This window comes from Anomaloglossus baeobatrachus, chromosome 1 (genome assembly GCF_048569485.1).
Source record: "Anomaloglossus baeobatrachus isolate aAnoBae1 chromosome 1, aAnoBae1.hap1, whole genome shotgun sequence".
NCBI lineage: Eukaryota > Metazoa > Chordata > Amphibia > Anura > Aromobatidae > Anomaloglossus > Anomaloglossus baeobatrachus.
Window position 1 is genome coordinate 947335370 of NC_134353.1, and position 20385 is coordinate 947355754.

The window sequence follows — 20385 nt, forward strand, 5'->3', positions numbered from 1 at the left end:
CCTGTTCCAGTACAAGCTCCGGAAGATTCATACGCCCGGAAGCTGGAAAGGGACAACTGGGGCTTTTTCTGGGACCCAGTGCAGCCGTCTCCCCTACCGCAAAGGAAGTCTCCGTCCCCAGAACCGGACCCGGTACAGGAGCGACTGCTTGCCGAGACCGTGGCCCGGGAGATGATGTCCGGCTCCCGGAGTGAGGAGTTTGAGCAGCAGTGCACCACTGGAATAGTGGTGAAATTCAATCAAAAGGAGGGCTACGGCTTCATCAAGGATGAAGAAACCGGCGATGATTACTTTTATAATAGAGTAAATCTGGACGTTGAAGGCCTACCCCAGCGCCTACATACGTTGTATCCCGGAGAAAAGGTCCGGTTTATGCGAGAGGTGGGATGCCGGGGCCTCTTCGCAGTCGGCGTAACCCGGATGCCTACCTCACAAGAGGCTGCTCAATGGCAGCAAGAGCTGGAGTGGGAGGAATGCCAGTACCGGCGGCGGTCGCAGCCAAGACCGGTGTTAGCTGAACTCTCCCACCCAAGACGCACCTTAGCCGTAGCGCCTGAAGTGATGCCCGGATCGACCGCTGACCCGGAGAAGGGAACCCCGGCGGTGCTGGCCATTAGCCAGAACATAACAACACATCCGGTCATTGTCATGGACATACCTCAGCCGCCTCGTGCAGCGACCCCGTCACCCCCATCGGAGGTTGAGGAGACCAAGGCACCGGAGCCCACCGGCGGTTACGAGCCCTTCCAGAGGCTGCGCCGGCTGCCCGGGCAGTCCTTGTCGGACTATGTAAGGGCTCAGCGAGCTGAATGGAAGCGAGTTTTGCACCCGGAGTGAAATGCCCTGATCGGCTTGTTTGAAGACCGGCGTTGTTTTGAACCGGCAGAAGTTACTGTTAATCACCGTTTAAGTTGTTGAGCCCGGAGAGAGCCTGTTGCTGGACTGAGCCAGGGGCTCCTCCGCGTTGTCTAGAAGATTTCTTTTGCCAAGCTGTGTTCCTGCCGTCCAAAATCTAAGACCGGGAGTGCTACAAAAGCCTCCGGGCAGAAGCTCCACTAAGACCGGGAGTGCCGCCGACGGCCTCCGGGCACGACTAAGACCGGGAGCTTCCAGGAGGAACTCCGGGCGCTGGACTGGCGTACCCCCATCGGGTGCCCTAGGGTACGCATGGTTGTCGTTATACTACAATGACTTTGCTTAGTTTTAAATGTGTTTTAGAGTTGTGCCTTGCCGGGAGGCTCAGGCTTTAAGAGGGGAGGTATGTAGGGGGTGGGCAGACCCCTTACAAAGGAGCCCAGAAATGTTAATGCTGTTTAATAAAAATGTTTTTTATTATATTGGATGTATATTGGGTTAGGGTACCCCCTAGTGGCCGGGTGGGACGGCTGTCACCACAGTGGAAAGGAGGAGCCGGCAGGAGAAAGGGGAGGGAAAAAAGTTGTTGTTGAGGAAAGTGTGAGATCAGCAGGCAGTTGGTTGTGGGACGGGAGAAAAGAAGGAGAGCAGGGGCAGAGTGTGGGAGCTGGATAAAGGAGAAGCCGGAGAGTAAAGGAGCGGGCAGAATCTCAAGAGCGAAGCAGACCGGTGTGGGTCCGGTTTGTGGGTAGCCAATAGTGGGAGCCGGGTGAAGCAGAGTAGCCGGGCACATCCCCACTGGAGAGGACGTCAAGGGCAGGTTTCCCCCAGCTACAGCAGTGTACTACCATCTATATCTGCATGTCTGCCGGTTGTGTGAAGAAGCTGTGAACAATAAAGCTGCTTTCTGACTTCACTGGAACACGTCTGAAGAGTGTTTTATTACGACGGACAACAGTTGCACCACCACACTCTGCCCCACCATGACATCTCCTGTCCCCAAAGTGACGGCGGAACCAGGGGTAAGCCTGATAGCTAGGGCCACGACTACAAGCTCGGAGGCACCCCTGGCACCTCGTTACACATCTAGCGCACAGAAAACAGGAGTTTTATCAAAACTGCTCTAAGCAGCCCAGTAAGTGATAAGTCATTGGAATTAGGCTTTCTATACCTACATCATGCTGCTCTCAGATTACATAGCAAAAAGCTGCTAACAAATTCCATACTAAGGGAATTTGTCAGCAGAATTTGGTCAGGAAAACCTCAACGTCGTCCTCCAGAGTAATTCTCTGCAAAAACCTTCCATACTGTTCTCCTCGCCCGGGTCCCCTCACTATGGCTGGCAGCCCAGCTCCTCCATGCTGTCAGACGGTGTCTGCAATGCTGGAGCTGCCGTTACCCAGGACATTCAGTGCTTCTCCTGTAATTACCTGAGCTCTTGGATCTTCTGGCCCATATTCACACCAATTGTAGAGATTCACGCTCTCAGATAGGCACTAGGTCGTGTTCACACAGGTAATGTGGTATTATTACATTCATGGGCAGAATGGTTACCGGCAAATATACAGCTCATTCAGCAAGCACATATATGTCAGTGCGGCTCACCCAAACAACTCACAATCCATTCTCCTGGAGCAAATGTTCCACAAAATAGGGGTACGGTCCTGCCAGTCTCGGTGTCCCCTTCAGCCCGAGTCCCTGTAGCTTCCAGCACCAACAGAAGTGTCCAAATCCGAGCACAACTCACATTACACAGCCTGGACACTCAGCAGTTTCCACACACTGCACTCTGCTCAATCTCTCCCAGACCAGAGACCAGTGAAACCATTTCTTTCTATTAAAAAGCTAGGCCGGTGCATCTAATCAAGCCCTGCAGAGCTAGGAATTATCCCTGTCCCAATATGGAGGACTATGGAGGGTGCATTATAATACATGGAGGGCTATGGAGGTGCATTATAATACATAGAGGGCTGTGGGTGCATTATAATACATAGAGGGCTATGGGGGTGCATTATAATACATAGAGGGCTATGGGGGTGCATTATAATTATACATGGAGGACTATAGGGGTGCAATATCATACATGGAGGGCTATAGGGATGCATTATAATACTTGGAGGGCTACGGGGCTGCATTATAATACATTGAGGGCTATGGAGCTGCATTATAATACATGGAGGGCTATGGGGCTGCATTATAATACATTGAGGGCTATGGGGCTGCATTACAATACATGGAGGGCTATGGGGGTGCATTATATTATATGGAGGGCTATGGGGGTACATTTTAATACATGGAGGGCTATGGGGGTGCATTATAATACATTGAGTTATATGGAGGGTGAATTATAATACATGGAGGGCTATTGGGGTACATTTTAATACAGGGCTATGAAGGTGCATTATAATACATAGAAGAAAATGGGAGGTGCATTATAATACATGGAGGGCTATGGAAGGAACTGCATTATACAATATGGAGGACCATGGTGGGTGCATTGTAATACATGGAGGGCTGTGGGGGTGCATTATAATACATGGAGGGCTGTGGGGGTGCATTATACAATATGGAGGACTATTGGGTGCATTATACGATATGGATGACTATTGTGGATCCATTTTAATATATGGAAGAATAATCTGGGCCCATTATACTATATGGAAGGCTATCTGGGGCCATTATGATATTTGAAAGGCTTTGTGGATGCTATTATAATATTTGGAGGGCTAAGAGGCAGCCTTTATACCTTGTGGAGGGCTATTTGAGGGATAATGTACTGTATGCAACCAATTATACAGTGTGAAGGGTTGTGTGGGCTCCATCATACTGTGCAGAGGGCTGTGTGGGGGCCATTATACTGCATGGAGGGCAGTGTGGGGGCCATTATACTGCATGGAAGAATGTGTGTGGGCCATTATACTGCATGGAGGGCTGTGTGAGGGTCACAGTTTTGGATCATACTGTGTTGTGGTCACCATACCTTGATGGAGTAGTTGGGGGGTACAGTAGGGTCACAAATTGTGCTAGTAGAGGGTACTTTGGAGAAATTCACTGTGGGGGTGTTGTGCAGTGTTTGGGGGGAACGTTTGTTGGCATCATACTTTATGGCAGCAATGAAAGGGGAATCTAGGGGCTTCAATAGAAGGAAAATTACTTTGTAAGAGCTGAAAGGTTATGTCATATGCTCTCGATGACCCAACCAATTTTTTTTTAGGGGGCCCAATTTGAGCTGCTGCTATGGGGCCACATGATTTCTATGTACACCCATGATATCAGAAAACCTCAAATCTGGCCAAATAAAACTAAAAGAGCCCGGGCCAAGAAAAGAGGGAATCACCACTTCAAATGTTCAATTTCCCCACGGGGCCAGCAATATCTTTCTGTAGATACCTGTCCGTACCCCAAAAGGGTTCAACAAGGTCTATGATTTGTGAATTATCTAAAAAGTGTAAAACAATGAATCACATATAACAGTATCACATTATTATCCTCAATATTCTGCTGAAAATGTGATAATATATCTAAGAGCCTCACCGGGGCGGTGATCTGTAGGAATCCCCTCGTTACTCCGCTGATCGCCCCTCACATTTCTCTCTGGAGAATTAATATTGTTCAGATCTTTATCCGGATCCAAAAGCTGCAAAACAAAATATTGTAAAAGTCCCCGGGAATAATGGAGATAAGATCCGGACATGTGAGGTCTGTGGTCAGCTGTGATCCTGCCGTCTCCACCGCTCTCATTACACAAGTATAAAACATCTAATACTGGAGGAGAAAACAAGACTGAACACAAGGAGGTCACAGCCGTCTACACCTCATAGGGGAGATCTCCATCTACCTGAGGATCCTGTGGAGGAGGAGGAGGAGCGGGACATCTCTCTGGGGTCGTCCTCGTACTGGAGAGACCTGCAGGAGACACAGACAGGACGGACATCATTATTACATACAGGTAATTATAGGCCGGGTGTATTCAGTCCTGTCTATTACCTGGTGATGTGCGGGGCTGGGGCTCCTCCATCATCACCTCCTTGTACCGGTCCTTGTGTCCTTCTAGATACTCCCACTCCTCCATGGAGAAATAGACGGTGACGTCCTGACACCTTATAGGAACCTGACAACACAATGATACCGTCATCACCCAGAATCCTCCAGTGCCGTCCTGTATAATGTCCCAGCATTCCCAGCAGTGTCACCTCTCCAGTCAGCAGCTCAAGCATCTTGTTGGTGAGTTCTAGGATCTTCTGGTCATTGATGTCCTCGTGTATCCGGGGGTGAGGTGGAGGCCCCGGGATTGGGCTCAGGGTTCCTCCCCGTCCTTCAGACACAGGGGCCTGACAGCGATCACTAGAGATCTTCACTACTATGTAATCCTGAGTGTGGAGACATTAATAATACTGTGCCTTGAGAAAATATTCAGCCCCCTTGAATTTTTCAACCTTTTCCCACATTTCAGGCTTTAAACATAAAGATAAAAATGTTAATGTTCTGGTGAAGAATCAACAACAAGTGGACACAATTGTGAAGTTGAACGAAATTTATTGCTTATTTTAAACTATTTAAAAAAATAAATAACTGAAAATTGGGGCGTGCAATATTATTCATCCCCTTTACTTTCAGTGCAGCAAACTCCCTCCAGAAGTTGATTGAGGATCTCTGAATGATGCAATGTTGTCCTAAATGACTGATGAGGATAAATATAAGCCCCCTGTGTGTAATCAAGTCTCTGTATAAATGCCCCTGCTCTGTGATAGTCTCAGTGTTCTGTGTAAAGCGCAGAATACATCATGAAGACCAAGGAACACAACAGGCAGGTCCGTGATACTGTTGTGGAGAAGTTTAAAGCCGGATTTGGTTATAAAAATTTTTCCAAAACTTTAAACATCCCAAGGAGCACTGTGCAAGCGATCATATTGAAATGGAAGGAGCATCATACCCCTGCAAATCTACCAGGACCCGGCCGTCCATCCAAACATTCATCTCACACAAGGAGAAGACTGATCTGAGATGCAGCCAAGAGGCCCATGATCCCTCTGGATGATCTGCAGAGATTTACAGCTGAGGTGGGAAAGTCTGTCCATAAGACAACAATCAGTCGTACACTGCACAAATCTGGCGTTTATAGAAGAGTGACGAGGAGAAAGCCATTTCTCAAAGAAATCCATAAAAAGTGTTGTTTAAAGTTTGCCACAAGCCACCTGGAGACACCAAACATGTGGAAGAAGGTGCTCTGGTCAGATGAAACCAAAATCGAACTATTTGGGCACAATGCCAAACAATATGTTTGGCGTAAAAGCAACACAGCTCATCACCCTGAACACACCATCCCCACTATCAAACATGGTGATGGCAGCATCATGGTTTGGGCCTGCTTTTCTTCAGCAGGGACAGGGAAGATGGTTAAAATTGAGTGGAAGATGGATGGAGCCAAATACAGGACCATTCTTGAAGAAAACCTGTTGGAGTCTGCAAAAGACCTGAGACTGGGACAGAGATTTGTCTTCCAACAAGACAATGATCCAAAACATAAAGCAAAATCTACAATGGAATGATTCACAAATAAATGCATCCAGGTGTTAGAATGGCCAAGTCACAGTCCAGACCTGAACCCAATCGAGAATCTGTGGAAAGAGCTGAAAACTGCTGTTCACAAACAACTCCATCCAACCTCACTCAGCTCCAGCTGTTTACAATGGAAGAATGGGCGAGAATTTCAGCCTCTCGATGTGCAAAACTGATAGACCCATACCCCAAGCGACTGCAGCTGTAATCGCAGCAAAAGGTGGCGCTCAAAAGTATTCACTTACAGGGGATGAAGAATATTGCACGCCCCAATTTTCAGTTTATTATTTTTTATAAAAGTTTAAAATAAGCAATACATTTCGTCCAACTTCACAATTGTGTCCACTTGTTGCTGATTCTTCACCAGAACGTTAACATTTTTATCTTTATCTTTATGTTTGAAGCCTGAAATGTGGGAGAAGGTTGAAAAATTCAAGGGAGCTGAATACTTTCGCAAGGCACTGTATCACTACAGACATTTCCAGAGTCCATCACCTCCCCGGTCATATCCTCTGTAATTCCCATAGATAATGATGTAATGTAATGACATCAGAGCCTCTCACCTCCCCGGTCATATCCTCTGTTATTCCCATAGATAATGATGTAATGTAATGACATCAGAGCCTCTCACCTCCCCGGTCATATCCTCTGTTATTCCCATAGATAATGATGTAATGTGATGACATCAGAACCTCTCACCTCCCCGGTCATATCCTCTGTTATCCCCATAGATAATGATGTAATGTGATGACATCAGAACCTCTCACCTCCCCGGTCATATCCTCTGTTATCCCCATAGATAATGATGTAATGTGATGACATCAGAGCCTCTCACCTCCCCGGTCATATCCTCTGTTATTCCCATAGATAATGATGTAATGTGATGACATCAGAACCTCTCACCTCTCCAGTAAGATGGAACATTATCTCCAGGGCGAGATTTATGATCCTCTCCGCCATCTTGCCTCTGTCCTTTATTCTCATTATCAGCAGAGGATTCTTTACTGTAGGAATCTGAATGGAAAAAAGATGAGATGATAAAAACAACATAAACTTCATAGGAAACAACACAAATGTCATTTTCAATTTCCAACAGCAGCATTTACACGCAGTGACAGGGGGCACGTCATTCCACATGTCCATCGGCGCACCCCGGACATGATTAAGGGGAGCTGATGGGTTGCCATGACAGCCGCCGGTCTGCTGAAGTGCCTGTCATTACGATTCTCCTGTGAAAGTCAGCGTTTAGCCGACGTTCATAGGAGATCTTGATTTTCAATATACATAACAGTGCTGATGCACTGCAATGTATAGCACAGCGATCAGATGATCGCAGCAGCAAGTCTCCTAAGGGAACTATTAACTATAGTTAAAAAAAAAATCAAAAAATATTTTTAAACTTATGACACCCTCTACAAAAGTTCTCATCACCACCTGTTGCCTCATTAAAAATTAAACGATTTAAAAAAAATCCACATATTTGGTTTTGCTGTGTTTATAAAAGTCCGATCTACCAATAAAATGCACTAAGAGGCGATCAAAACATACCATCTCCCCTAAATTGGTCTCAGTAAAAATGTCAACTGTGAGCACAAAAATAAACCATTCGCAAAATTGTGAAAATGCAAAAATCGCACAATTTCGAAGGGGTTAAAGGCTATCCGACATTATAACCCTCCACCACGATTTCTGTCTGTAGGTGGCGCCACACTGGCACTGCTCAACATGGAATCTATGTGTCTCTCTATCATCTTGAATCTCTTGGTCATTAGTAGGGAGGAGCAAACCCAAACTGTAAAATTTGGGGATCGTACTGATCACCAGGTGTCAGGTCTCAAACTCGAACACGGACTTTAAACCAGATGTCCGTGACACGCCCACTAGGGCTGCGGGCCTACTCAGAATCGGGCCGGTTCTGTTTCGGGAGAGTGTCATGGCGGCAGGGCCTGACTCCGTGACCCTGGTGGTGTAGTTTGGTGTAGTTTAAATGGGTGGGTGTGGGATACTTTCATGGGATCATGAGTCGTGACGCCACCTGTGGTATTCGGCAATGTATGGCCAACGCTGCTGGATGGGACTGCTGGGGTAGTGTCACGTCTCCACCGAAGTCGACTTCTGCTTCAATCACCAGAGGCTGCAGCGTCACCACTGTTGGCGGCGCTGGGGACGAGGGAGCAGTCAATGGCTCTGCTGGGCGCAGGCTCCGCTCATCTATTAGGCTGGGTTTCACTAGGACCTGCAGAACCACTTGTTGACTGTGGTGGTGTGTGCCTTCCGGCTGGAGTAGCTACCTTTCAGCTGGGGCCAATGGAATGGCACCACACCCCTCTTATGCTTTCTCCCTTCTGCTTGCAGGTGCCAGATATAGTCCTGTAATTCCCTGCTACTCTGGTTCCTTGCTTTTTGTTTGTATTCCCGTATATTGACCTTAGCTTGACTACCTGACCACTCATCTGCCTGCTGTTCCTGTACTTCGCTGCTAGCTCCGGTTTTGACCCTTAGCTTGTTTGCCCGAGCACTCTTTTGCCTGCCGTTTCTGTACTTTGCTGCTACCGGTAGTTCCAGTTTTGACCCTTAGCCTGATATCTGACCACTCTCCTGCCTGACTATTTTTGTCCCTGTTCTACCTTCTGGATTTGACCCTGCCGCTTGCTGCTCTTCTCAGGACTGCAGTCTTCCGCGTACAGAAATCACCTGGGCCCTGTCGTAATTCCAAATCCCTGTATAGGGGTTAAAGGGTTGCGCGGTCCGGGTTCCTGCTTTGTAGGCGGTTGCCTCTATTCACCTGTTTCACCGATCCTGAGTCCATGAATCCAGGCAGGCGTCCCAGGCAGATGGTGACGCAGCTAGCATGGTACAGCTCCCCACAGGTGGAGCAGGGCCCCAGGGCAGCCGTTTTGGGCCTTTAGCAGGCGGAATGCCTGGAATAGTGCAGGGCTGGTGCCGCAGGCAATGAGTTCAGGACACAGCGGGATGCAGTCATTAGTTCTTTACTCACAGTTGTCAGTTCCAGATTAACACGGCCGGCCGGTCAAATGCTGCCCCTGCAGTACTGAGTCCTGCGTTGAAATGATCCAGCCAATCCCCAGGTAATTCGGAGGCACAAGACCGGTGTCCCTTTCTGTCTCCCTTTCCTGTTGGTCTTCCTGTGTTGGCTTCGCCCTCCTGCCCTGCATCCTCACACACAGTGCCCTGAGCCAGTGTCCGCGGGTCCTGGCAGGGGCGATTTTCTGCCCTTGTTCCCTTGGCCCTCTGTGGTCACCTTTTCAGTGATTTGTGTGCGGTTGTGGCCTCGGCACATGCAGTTACCTCAGCCTCCGGTTTTGCTAGCTGAGCCTTGTAGTTCTCCAATAGTCTAGGGGTCGGTCCCCTTTGTGGCCAAGTCCCTCCACACCCGTGTCTGATGTGGATGCGAGCTCACGGGTGGATCTCTCACTTCCCGTGGCTCTAGGACCCCTTCTTTCTTTCCTCATCCTAGGACGAGCTCCTCCGGCTCCAGTCCTCACGACTTCTCTCTACCACATCCTCTCACTATCTGACTGACACTCCGTTCTAACGTGTTCTCTAGTTTCCACCAACTAACTACCCCACCCCCAGACTGGCTATGGGACTGTGCTATCCCTGAGGAGCAATCTCACCCTAACCATGGCCTGAAGTGGTGAAGCTATACTAAAAGTGTGTGTGTACAACGGCTTGTTACCTCCTCCTTACCAGTGAATGGGATGCCACACTTCACGCGGAGGTGCAGTACCTCTGTGGCGACTGGACCCTCAGGGGTGCCAAATCCGTGTTACTGTTCGGGTTCGCCAGCTGAATAAAGCTTAGTGAAAGGGTGCAGAGCATGTAGAGCAGCCAATCTGCAAGCTCTTAGGCTGTGGGCACTTCCTGAGCCAGTGGGTGGTCTAGCTGGAATAGGGCCACCCGCCTAGCAGTCAGGCAGACTGGTGGGAGGGAAGAAGTCAAATCAGTAGTAGCCCTCAAAGAGTGAGGAGCTGAGGGAGTTGTAGCTCCCTGTGTGACCTTGGTTGGGTCACAGACGGTGGTCTGGGACCAGAGGAGTCGGAGACCCGGTCGCAGGGTATTGGAAAAGGGTGTACTGACTTAGTTTTGGAGAACGGTCGGCACCGGAAAATCCAGTAACCGGATCGGTACCGAGCACGGCGGGGTAAAGGACCCTAGATTAGGGAGTAGCTTCACGCAACCTGATAATTAACCTGTGGAGGATGGTCTCTTTATGAACTTTCCCCAAGAGCTCAGAGATCGAAGGCACCAACACAACGAGAGGGATAGGGCTTTCCAGCTCATGCGGCCCAGTGAAATCTCAAGTGTCAGACATCTAGAGCGCAGCTCCACTATTTCAAGATAGGGAGCGGGACCCTGACAGCTTCAGGCCGACGGGTCACTCAGGAACATCTACACAATTGTGCATGGAGGCAGGCTCCGGACCACTAGGCAATATCAGTGGGGATGAACACCCGGACGAGCTCCCCAGAGTGGCAGCGGCACCCAGAGACTTGGTTTACTTCTGTGTGAGAGTCTGCTTAATGATTGCACCAACATCCACACAGCTTGAGTGAGTACACTGCTCTCCCTGCGTCCTGTCCGCCCGCATAGCCTGCACAACGCTATCCCCCACTATTCTCCAGAGTTCCGGGGTCTCCCCCTACCCATGGAGGGATCACCCTCTGGCTGCCCCACTCCATCTCCCCCGGGTACTCTCAACGGCAGCGGCGGTACTCCCTTTACCGCGAACCACGGGTGGCATCACAAACTCTCCCTTGTAAATACTTCCCTTTTCATTGAGTGGCCGCAGAGCCCCATGTCCGGGGACCCTCGAGCCACAGCTAAAACCACGGTTCAGAGCAGTTCGACTATTGCAGGGGCGGCACACACTGATCGGTGGAGTCCGACCGCTGCTAGCTGCACTAATAGGTGGGGTCTGACCGCTGTGAGCTGCACTGATCGGTGGGGTCCGACTACTGCGAGCTGCACTGATCGGTGGGGTCCGACCAGTGTCGTAACGACCGCGGTCCCAGAGGTCGCAACTGCGACCGGGCCCAGCAGCTTAGGGGCCCGCTCTGCAGGTCAAAAGACAGCTCCTTTCTGTCAGAGAGGAGCTGCGCTATTGTGGCGCAGACCACGCGGAGACTATATGACCCGGTGGCCCCCCTTCCCCATCTTCGCGCACAGAAACAATGAAGCGTGAAGTGTCCCGTGCAGCTCCACGCATCATCATTCTCCCCCTGTGCCTGCACGGTGACGTCACTCCTGTGCAACTGTTGTGTTCAGAGCACAGAAAGCAGGGCGGGAGGATGCTGATCGGAGCACGGGGAAACAAGAAGAGAGGTGGGGATGGAGCAGCGAGGGAACAGGAGAGAGGTAAGAACGTGTTTGTTTTTCTTTAAAAATCAGTGCGTACACAGAGGCCGGGGGAAGGGGGCAGGGCTGCATTATACATGGAGCATGGAGGGGATGCCTCCATTATACATGAAGCATGGGGGGCTGCCTGTATTATACATGGAGCATAGGGGGTTGCCTGCATTACACGTGGAGCATGGGGGGCTGGCTGCATTATACATGGAGCATGGGGGGGGCTGGCTGTATTTTACATGGAGCATGGGGGGCTGGATGCATTATAGATGGAGCATGGAGGGCTGCCTGCATTATACAAGAAGCATGGGGGGCTGCCTGTATTATACATGGAGCATGGGGGGCTGGCTGCATTATACATGGAGCATGGGGGGCTGGCTGCATTATACATGGAGCATGGGGGGCTGGCTGCATTATACATGGAGCATGGGGGGGCTGCATTATACATGGAGCATGGGGGGGGCTGCATTATACATGGAACATGGAGGGCTGGCTGAATTATACATGGAGGTCTATGGGGCTGCCTGCATTATACAAGGAGCATGGGGGGCTGTCTGCATTATACATGGAGCATGGGGGGCTGGCTACATTATACATGGAGCATGGGGGGCTGCATTATACATGGAGCATGGGGGGCTGCCTGAATTATACAAGGAGCATGGGGGGCTGCCTGCATTATACATGGAGCATGGGGGGCTGCCTGCATTATACAAGGAGCATGGGGGGCTGCCTGCATTATACAAGGAGCATGGGGGGCTGCCTGCATTATACAAGGAGCATGGGGGGCTGCCTGCATTATACAAGGAGCATGGGGGGCTGCCTGCATTATACATGGAGCATGGGGGGCTGCCTGCATTATACATGGAGCATGGGGGGCTGCCTGCATTATACATGGAGCATAGGGGCTGTCTGCATTATACATGGAGCATGGGGGGCTGGCTGCATTATACAAGGAGCATGGGGGGCTGCCTGCATTATACAAGGAGCATGGGGGGCTGCCTGCATTATACAAGGAGCATGGGGGGCTGCCTGCATTATACAAGGAGCATGGGGGGCTGCCTGCATTATACATGGAGCATGGGGGGCTGCCTGCATTATACATGGAGCATAGGGGCTGTCTGCATTATACATGGAGCATGGGGGGCTGCATTATACCTGGAGCATGGAAGGCTTCCTGCATTATACATGGAGCATGGGGAGCTGCCTGCATTATACATGGAGCATAGGGGGCTGGCTGCATTATACATGGAGCATGGGGCACTGCCTGCATTATACATGGATCATGGGGGGGCTGCATTATACATGGAACATGGAGGGCTGGCTGCATTATACATGGAGGTCTATGGGGCTGCCTGCATTATACAAGAAGCATGGGGGGCTGGCTGCATTATACATGGAGCATGGGGGGCTGGCTGCATTAGACATGGAGTATGGGGGGCTGCATTATACATGGAGCATGGGGATCTGCCTGCATTATACAACATGACGGACACCTTATACATTGACTACAGGGGTGCATTATGCATGGAGGAGGATGGGGCTGCATAATACAATATAAAGGTTTTATGGGGCTGCATTATAATACATATAGGACTATGGGGGCTACATTATAAAACAAGGATGCATGTGGTGCAATATAATATATGAAGTACTATGGGGTGCATTAAAATATATGGAGAACTATGTGGTGCAGTATTATATATGGAGGACTATGTGGTGCAGTATTATATATGGAGGACTATGTGGTGCAGTATTATATATCGAGGACTATGTGGTGCAGTATTATATATTGAGTACTATGGGGTGAATTATAATACATGGAGAACTATGGCAAATGCATTATAATACATGGAGGACTATGGAGCTGCATTCTAATATATGTGTTATATGTGTTATAAAGTGTTATGTGGGACCTTTATACTATATGGAAGGCTATGTGGGGGCCATTATAGTATTTGGAGAACTATATACAAGGGGGGACAAAGATACAAGCAGGGGATGGGAACGTTTTGTGCTGAGGGAAAAGGTTTCTTTCCCTCAGCACCCAGCTTTCCCATGCTCTGCTATACATCTCTCAGCACCCAGCTTTCCCATGCTCTGCTATACATCTCTCAGCACCCAGCTTTCCCATGCTCTGATATACATCTCTCAGCACCCAGCTTTCCCATGCTCTGATATACATCTCTCAGCACCCAGCTTTCCCATGCTCTGCTATACATCTCTCAGCACCCAGCTTTCCCATGCCCTGCTATACATCTCTCAGCACCCAGCTTTCCCATGCCCTGCTATACATCTCTCAGCACCCAGCTTTCCCATGCTCTGCTATACATCTCTCAGCACCCAGCTTTCCCATGCTCTGCTATACATCTCTCAGCACCCAGCTTTCCCATGCTCTGATATACCTCTCTCAGCACCCAGCTTTCCCATGCTCTGCTGTACATCTCTCAGCACCCAGCTTTCCCATGCTCGGCTATACATCTCTCAGCACCCAGCTTTCTCATGTTCTGCTGTACATCTCTCAGCACCCAGCTTTCCCATGCTCTGCTGTACATCTCTCAGCACCCAGCTTTCCCATGCTCTGCTGTACATCTCTCAGCACCCAGATTTCCCATGCTCTGCTGTACATCTCTCAGCACCCAGCTTTCCCATGCTCGGCTATACATCTCTCAGCACCCAGCTTTCCCATGCTCTGCTATACATCTCTCAGCACCCAGCTTTCCCATGCTATGCTATACATCTCTCAGCACCCAGCTTTCCCATGCTCTGCTATACATCTCTCAGCACCCAGCTTTCCCATGCTCTGCTATACATCTCTCAGCACCCAGCTTTCCCATGCTCTGCTATACATCTCTCAGCACCCAGCTTTCCCATGCTCTGCTATACATCTCTCAGCACCCAGCTTTCCCATGCTCGGCTATACATCTCTCAGCACCCAGCTTTCCCATGCTCGGCTATACATCTCTCAGCACCCAGCTTTCCCATGCTCGGCTATACATCTCTCAGCACCCAGCTTTCCCATGCTCGGCTATACATCTCTCAGCACCCAGCTTTCCCATGCTCGGCTATACATCTCTCAGCACCCAGCTTTCCCATGCTCGGCTATACATCTCTCAGCACCCAGCTTTCCCATGCTCGGCTATACATCTCTCAGCACCCAGCTTTCCCATGCTCTGCTATACATCTCTCAGCACCCAGCTTTCCCATGCTCTGCTATACATCTCTCAGAACCCAGCTTTCCCATGCTCGGCTATACATCTCTCAGCACCCAGCTTTCCCATGCTCGGCTATACATCTCTCAGCACCCAGCTTTCCCATGCTCGGCTATACATCTCTCAGCACCCAGCTTTCTCATGCTCGGCTATACATCTCTCAGCACCCAGCTTTCCCATGCTCGGATATACATCTCTCAGCACCCAGCTTTACGATGCTCTGCTATACATCTCTCAGCACCCAGCTTTCCCATGCTCTGCTATACATCTCTCAGCACCCAGCTTTCCCATGCTCTGCTATACATCTCTCAGCACCCAGCTTTCCCATGCTCTGCTATACATCTCTCAGCACCCAGCTTTCCCATGCTCTGCTATACATCTCTCAGCACACAGCTTCCCCATGCTCTGCTATACATCTCTCAGCACCCAGCTTTCCCATGCTCTGATATACATCTCTCAGCACCCAGCTTTCCCATGCTCTGCTATACATCTCTCAGCACCCAGCTTTCCCATGCTATGCTATACATCTCTCAGCACCCAGCTTTCCCATGCTATGCTATACATCTCTCAGCACCCAGCTTTCCCATGCTCTGCTATACATCTCTCAGCACCGAGCTTTCCAATGCTCTGCTATACATCTCTCAGCACCCAGCTTTCCCATGCTCTGCTATACATCTCTCAGCACCCAGCTTTCCCATGCTCTGCTATACATCTCTCAGCACCCAGCTTTCCCATGCTCGGCTATACATCTCTCAGCACCCAGCTTTCTCATGCTCGGCTATACATCTCTCAGCACCCAGCTTTCCCATGTTCTGCTATACATCTCTCAGCACCCAGCTTTCCCATGCTCGGCTATACATCTCTCAGCACCCAGCTTTCCCATGCTTGGCTATACATCTCTCAGCACCCAGCTTTCTCATGCTCGGCTATACATCTCTCAGCACCCAGCTTTCCCATGCTCTGCTATACATCTCTCAGCACCCAGCTTTCCCATGTTCTGCTGTACATCTCTCAGCACCCAGCTTTCCCATGCTCGGCTATACATCTCTCAGCACCCAGCTTTCTCATGTTCTGCTGTACATCTCTCAGCACCCAGCTTTCCCATGCTCTGCTGTACATCTCTCAGCACCCAGCTTTCCCATGCTCTGCTGTACATCTCTCAGCACCCAGCTTTCCCATGCTCTGCTGTACATCTCTCAGCACCCAGCTTTCCCATATCAGAGCATGGGAAAGCTGGGTGCTGAGAGATGTATAGTAGAGCATGGGAAAGCTGGGTGCTGAGAGATGTACAGCAGAGCATGGGGAAGCTGGGTGCTGAGAGATGTACAGCAGAGCATGGGGAAGCTGGGTGCTGAGGGTAAGAGCCAAGTGTCAGCATCATTATCCCGTACCCCAAGTGTCGGTTTACGTGGAGGGGGGCCCAGGTCTGAACTTTGCACCGGGGCCCATCAAACTCTAGTCACGCCACTAGGTCCGACCGCTGCGAGCTGCACTGATCGGAGGACGGGAATGTCTCTCCCCATTACACAATGGCCGCAGGCCCGGACCCCGCTCCATTCATTCTCTATGGGGCTAAGCGCTGATGTCATCACACACGGAGCAGAAATAACAAAAACAACTCAATCCCATAATCACAGGAGACGTCACCGTCCAGCCCCAAACCACAGCGCTGCTAAAGGGTTAATAATCCCCCATAAGAAAACACTGACCTCCACCCCAGACCCGCACCGCCTGTGCTCACAGGACCTGTGTGATGTCACCGTCATGTGATCAGTCACATGGTCAGGGGCTGCTGCAGGGGGCTCTGCTCGGTGTGTGCAGGGGCTGCGGGGGGGGGGCACAGTATTAGGACTCGTGCACACAAATACATTGTTTATACTTGTACTTCATTAACAATAGAAATTAAGGGGGGCGTGTCCTGGCTATGGAGGAGTGAGGACGTGTTTGTCTCAGCTCCTGCCACCGGACTACATTACTGACAATTAAACCAGCCCAAGAGCCTGGAAGAAAAGGATATGCAGCGCAGGAGAAGGGAGAGCTCCCAGGGGCCCAGCAGAGGAGCGTCACGGACAGAGGAGAAGGGAATTAGAGGCTTCCTTACCGGGCCGAAGCAGAGGACAGCACTGCAGACATCTCCCAAGATGGAGAGGCAGGGGAAGCCCCAGCAGCAGCAGAGACAGAGAGAGGAAACCACCCGGGCAGTGGAGGAGAGGCAGCTGATAACCCCAGACAGCCAGCGTGTCCAGGTACAGGGGAGCCCTGGAGCAGGGAGCATGGGTACAACCCCCACCATTGCTGATTGCAGACCTGCAGTGGGGAGGCCTCAGGAGGGGGGAGAGGTGCCCTTACCCCTGTCACAGAAGGAGGACAATAATAAATCTCAAGCAGAGGCTGTTAATGCTGCAAATGGGGAACAGGGCCCTGCTAGTGGAAATCTCCTATCTCCAGTGAGACACAGCCTGAGTCAAAGTGTGTATGATATGGAAATGCAAGCAGAGTTAGAGCCTGCCACAAGTACAATAAGATCACATGAACCAGGAGTGCTGACAGAACTTAATGAAATCCAGGCACAGATCTCTTCTATGCCAACCAAAGAAGATATGGAGACATATATAGCAAGGCTGGAACAGGCATACCGCACAGAGCTGTCAGCCCTGAGGGGGGAGGTGGAAAGAGTGGACACTCAGAACCAAATACAGGCAGCTAAAATACAGAATATAGAAGACACCACTCAGGCACAAGGGGCCATTTTGGATCAACACTCCCGCCAAATACAATATATGGTGGAAGCAATGGACGATGCTGAAAACAGGGGCCGGAGAAACAATTTAAGGGTCCGGGGTTTACCAGAGTCTGTTGAACCTAAGGATCTCCAGAGAGCCCTCCAAGTGATGTTTAATGAGATCCTGGGTGAACCATCAAGCCAACCCCTGGAGCTAGACAGAGTGCATAGAGCGCTTGGCCCTAGACCTACACAGAATGACAGACCTCGAGATGTGATTTGTAGGGTCCACCGTTATGTCCTTAAAGAGGCCATCCTGTTTAAGTTGCGCAGTGGAGTTTCACCATCATACGAGGGGAGCCAAGTCCAGATTCTGCAGGACTTATCCCGTTTCACTTTACAAAGAAGGAGAGCACTGAAACCTCTCCTGGACATGCTCCGTTCGTATGAGTATAAATACAGCTGGGGATTTCCCTTCCGCCTGCAGGTCCGACACGCGGGAAGAATGCATGTTCTTAGGAACCTGACTGATATGCCATCGTTTGCTGCAGCCCTGGACATTCCGTTGGTGCCTATAGAGGAATGGCCGGTGTTTCCAATGGGGGTATGGGGTGCTGCCCCAGATGGTGATCGGATGTGTGGCCCTCGAAGAGGAAGACCAGTCTGATGTTTAAGGAGTTATTGGTTTATAAACAAAAATTCATTGGGTTGTGTGAGACAAATCCCGGGATATGAAGATGAATTATGACTCCAGTCATAATCCCTCATCACTCCCTGGCAGTGCCCCCTCCCTTCTTGTTCTCAGTGTTCCACTTACACCTCCATGGCCATGTCCTGTGATATGGAAATTAGGTGGCTTGGGGACAATGGACACAGGATGACTCCCTGCCGTGACCCTGTAGTGGGGGCTGCTAGCTAGTTAGCAAGGCTATGGAAATAGCCAGACAGAACGACTCCAGTAAAAAATGGTTCATATCTCGCAAGCCATATTTCCGATAAATATGGCAACCATAAAAATGGTGTCTCCGCATGCGGACGATGCCGGCACACCCTTTTTTATGGGAGCAGGACATTGGGAAATGCCCCAGGCGTGATATCAGCCAATGGGGAACTGGCAGACAGGTCATGAGTCCCCTCGTTCTGTAGCTAAATTCATAACTGTCACAATGAGAGCATTGGCGTCCGCCTACGACGCTCCCAGGCAAAGTTATGGCCCATATTCCATGTTGTGGATTGTCCATAACTCAAGCCAGGGGTGGAGCAGTGCTCCCTCTGAGGTCACTAAGGTAGGAGGGGACCTGGATTTGTCCAGGTTGATAACCCTACTTCGGCCATTTTCCAGTGTTCTTTTCGCTGGGGGCACGTGTAGGAAACATCTGTGGGAAGGATCCTAGAAACCTGGGTACAGCGCCCCCCTGTGGCCAGACGCAACAAGGTAACTGCTGGAACTGTGTATGCCTGTTTGTAACCCATGCTTTGATTGTAACTGTACTCTGACATATGTATATTCTGTAGATTCCCTATTGTATATATTGTAGTTTCTAGTGTGCTTCAGGCTGATTAAATTATATAATTAATCTTGGGCTGTTCTGTTATCTCGATCTTGAATCCCACGTCTGTGTGTTCGGCTAATAGTTACCGTAAATCGGTTGGTGGCAGCGAATTGTGCCAAGGATTATGGTGGGGAGGCCAGTGAGATTCGGGGAGATTTTATATATTCCGCCCGCGGAGGTCGGGGGAATATATACCTTACTCTCACCGGGGACCCTTCAATAATCGGCATAAGTAGTATAGCGGCCTCCTTGCTTATGGTCGGGCAATTCCATAATTGGCCTGACTATAAGAGGGGCGCTAGAGAGCGCGTCACGTGCTCTGTCTGTAGGTCGGGAGGTATAAAGGAGGGGTGACCCCCACTTGTTACCCCCCGATGGTGACGTACTGGTAGCCAGCGCGGGGGGATTTCTGAGTGACCCCCCCCGGTGGTTTGTGACATATTGGTGGCAGCGGTGGGATCGAGATAATAGTGTGTGTGAGTGTGAGACCCATACTCCCAGACACTAAAGACTGCCTGCAGCAGCTGTGGCTGCTGGGGTCTTCAGACTAGCTCAACACTAGAGTGTCAGAGTGCAGATACTGTAAGGTGTGTGGAGGCATCAGGTGTCAGTTCTGTGTCAGTGACCAAAAGTCTGCAAGAATGGCTGATGGCACCAGGAGCAGAGCTATGCAACTGGCCAATGCTAAGGCAGGAGCCGAAGAGAGGGAGGACGGTGCTGTGGACAGCAATGAGGAGGTTGCCCACGAGTCCTCCAGGAGCTCGACGCCAGAAAACCGTTCTGCCGAGGACATTGCGCAACCTGGCACTGCTGGACAAGATGAGGAGGAGCTCACCCAAGGTTCCTCAACGAGCCAGATGCCAGCCCTCCGCTCTGAAAGGGACAGTGAATCGCCTAGCTCTGCAGCGTGCCGCAGATCACCACGTGCCATTCCACCGAGCCTGGGAGGCTCGGATAGCCTTCTTCAAATGGCTATGGCCCTTCTCCAGGCTGGAGACCAGAAGGGCTACAAGGAACTCCTGGCAGAGCGCAGGGCAGAGCGGCAGGCAGCGCGTGACGCTGAGGCTGCGGAGCGGCACGCAGAGCGTGAGGCTGCGGAGCGAGAGCGGCAGGCAGC

At 50.5% G+C, this 20385-nt stretch overlaps 1 pseudogene; it reads right to left on the reverse strand.

The window, feature by feature from the left end:
• The window catches only part of LOC142257004 (uncharacterized), a 417356-nt pseudogene that overhangs the window by 16744 nt on the left and 380227 nt on the right, over nt 1-20385 (reverse strand).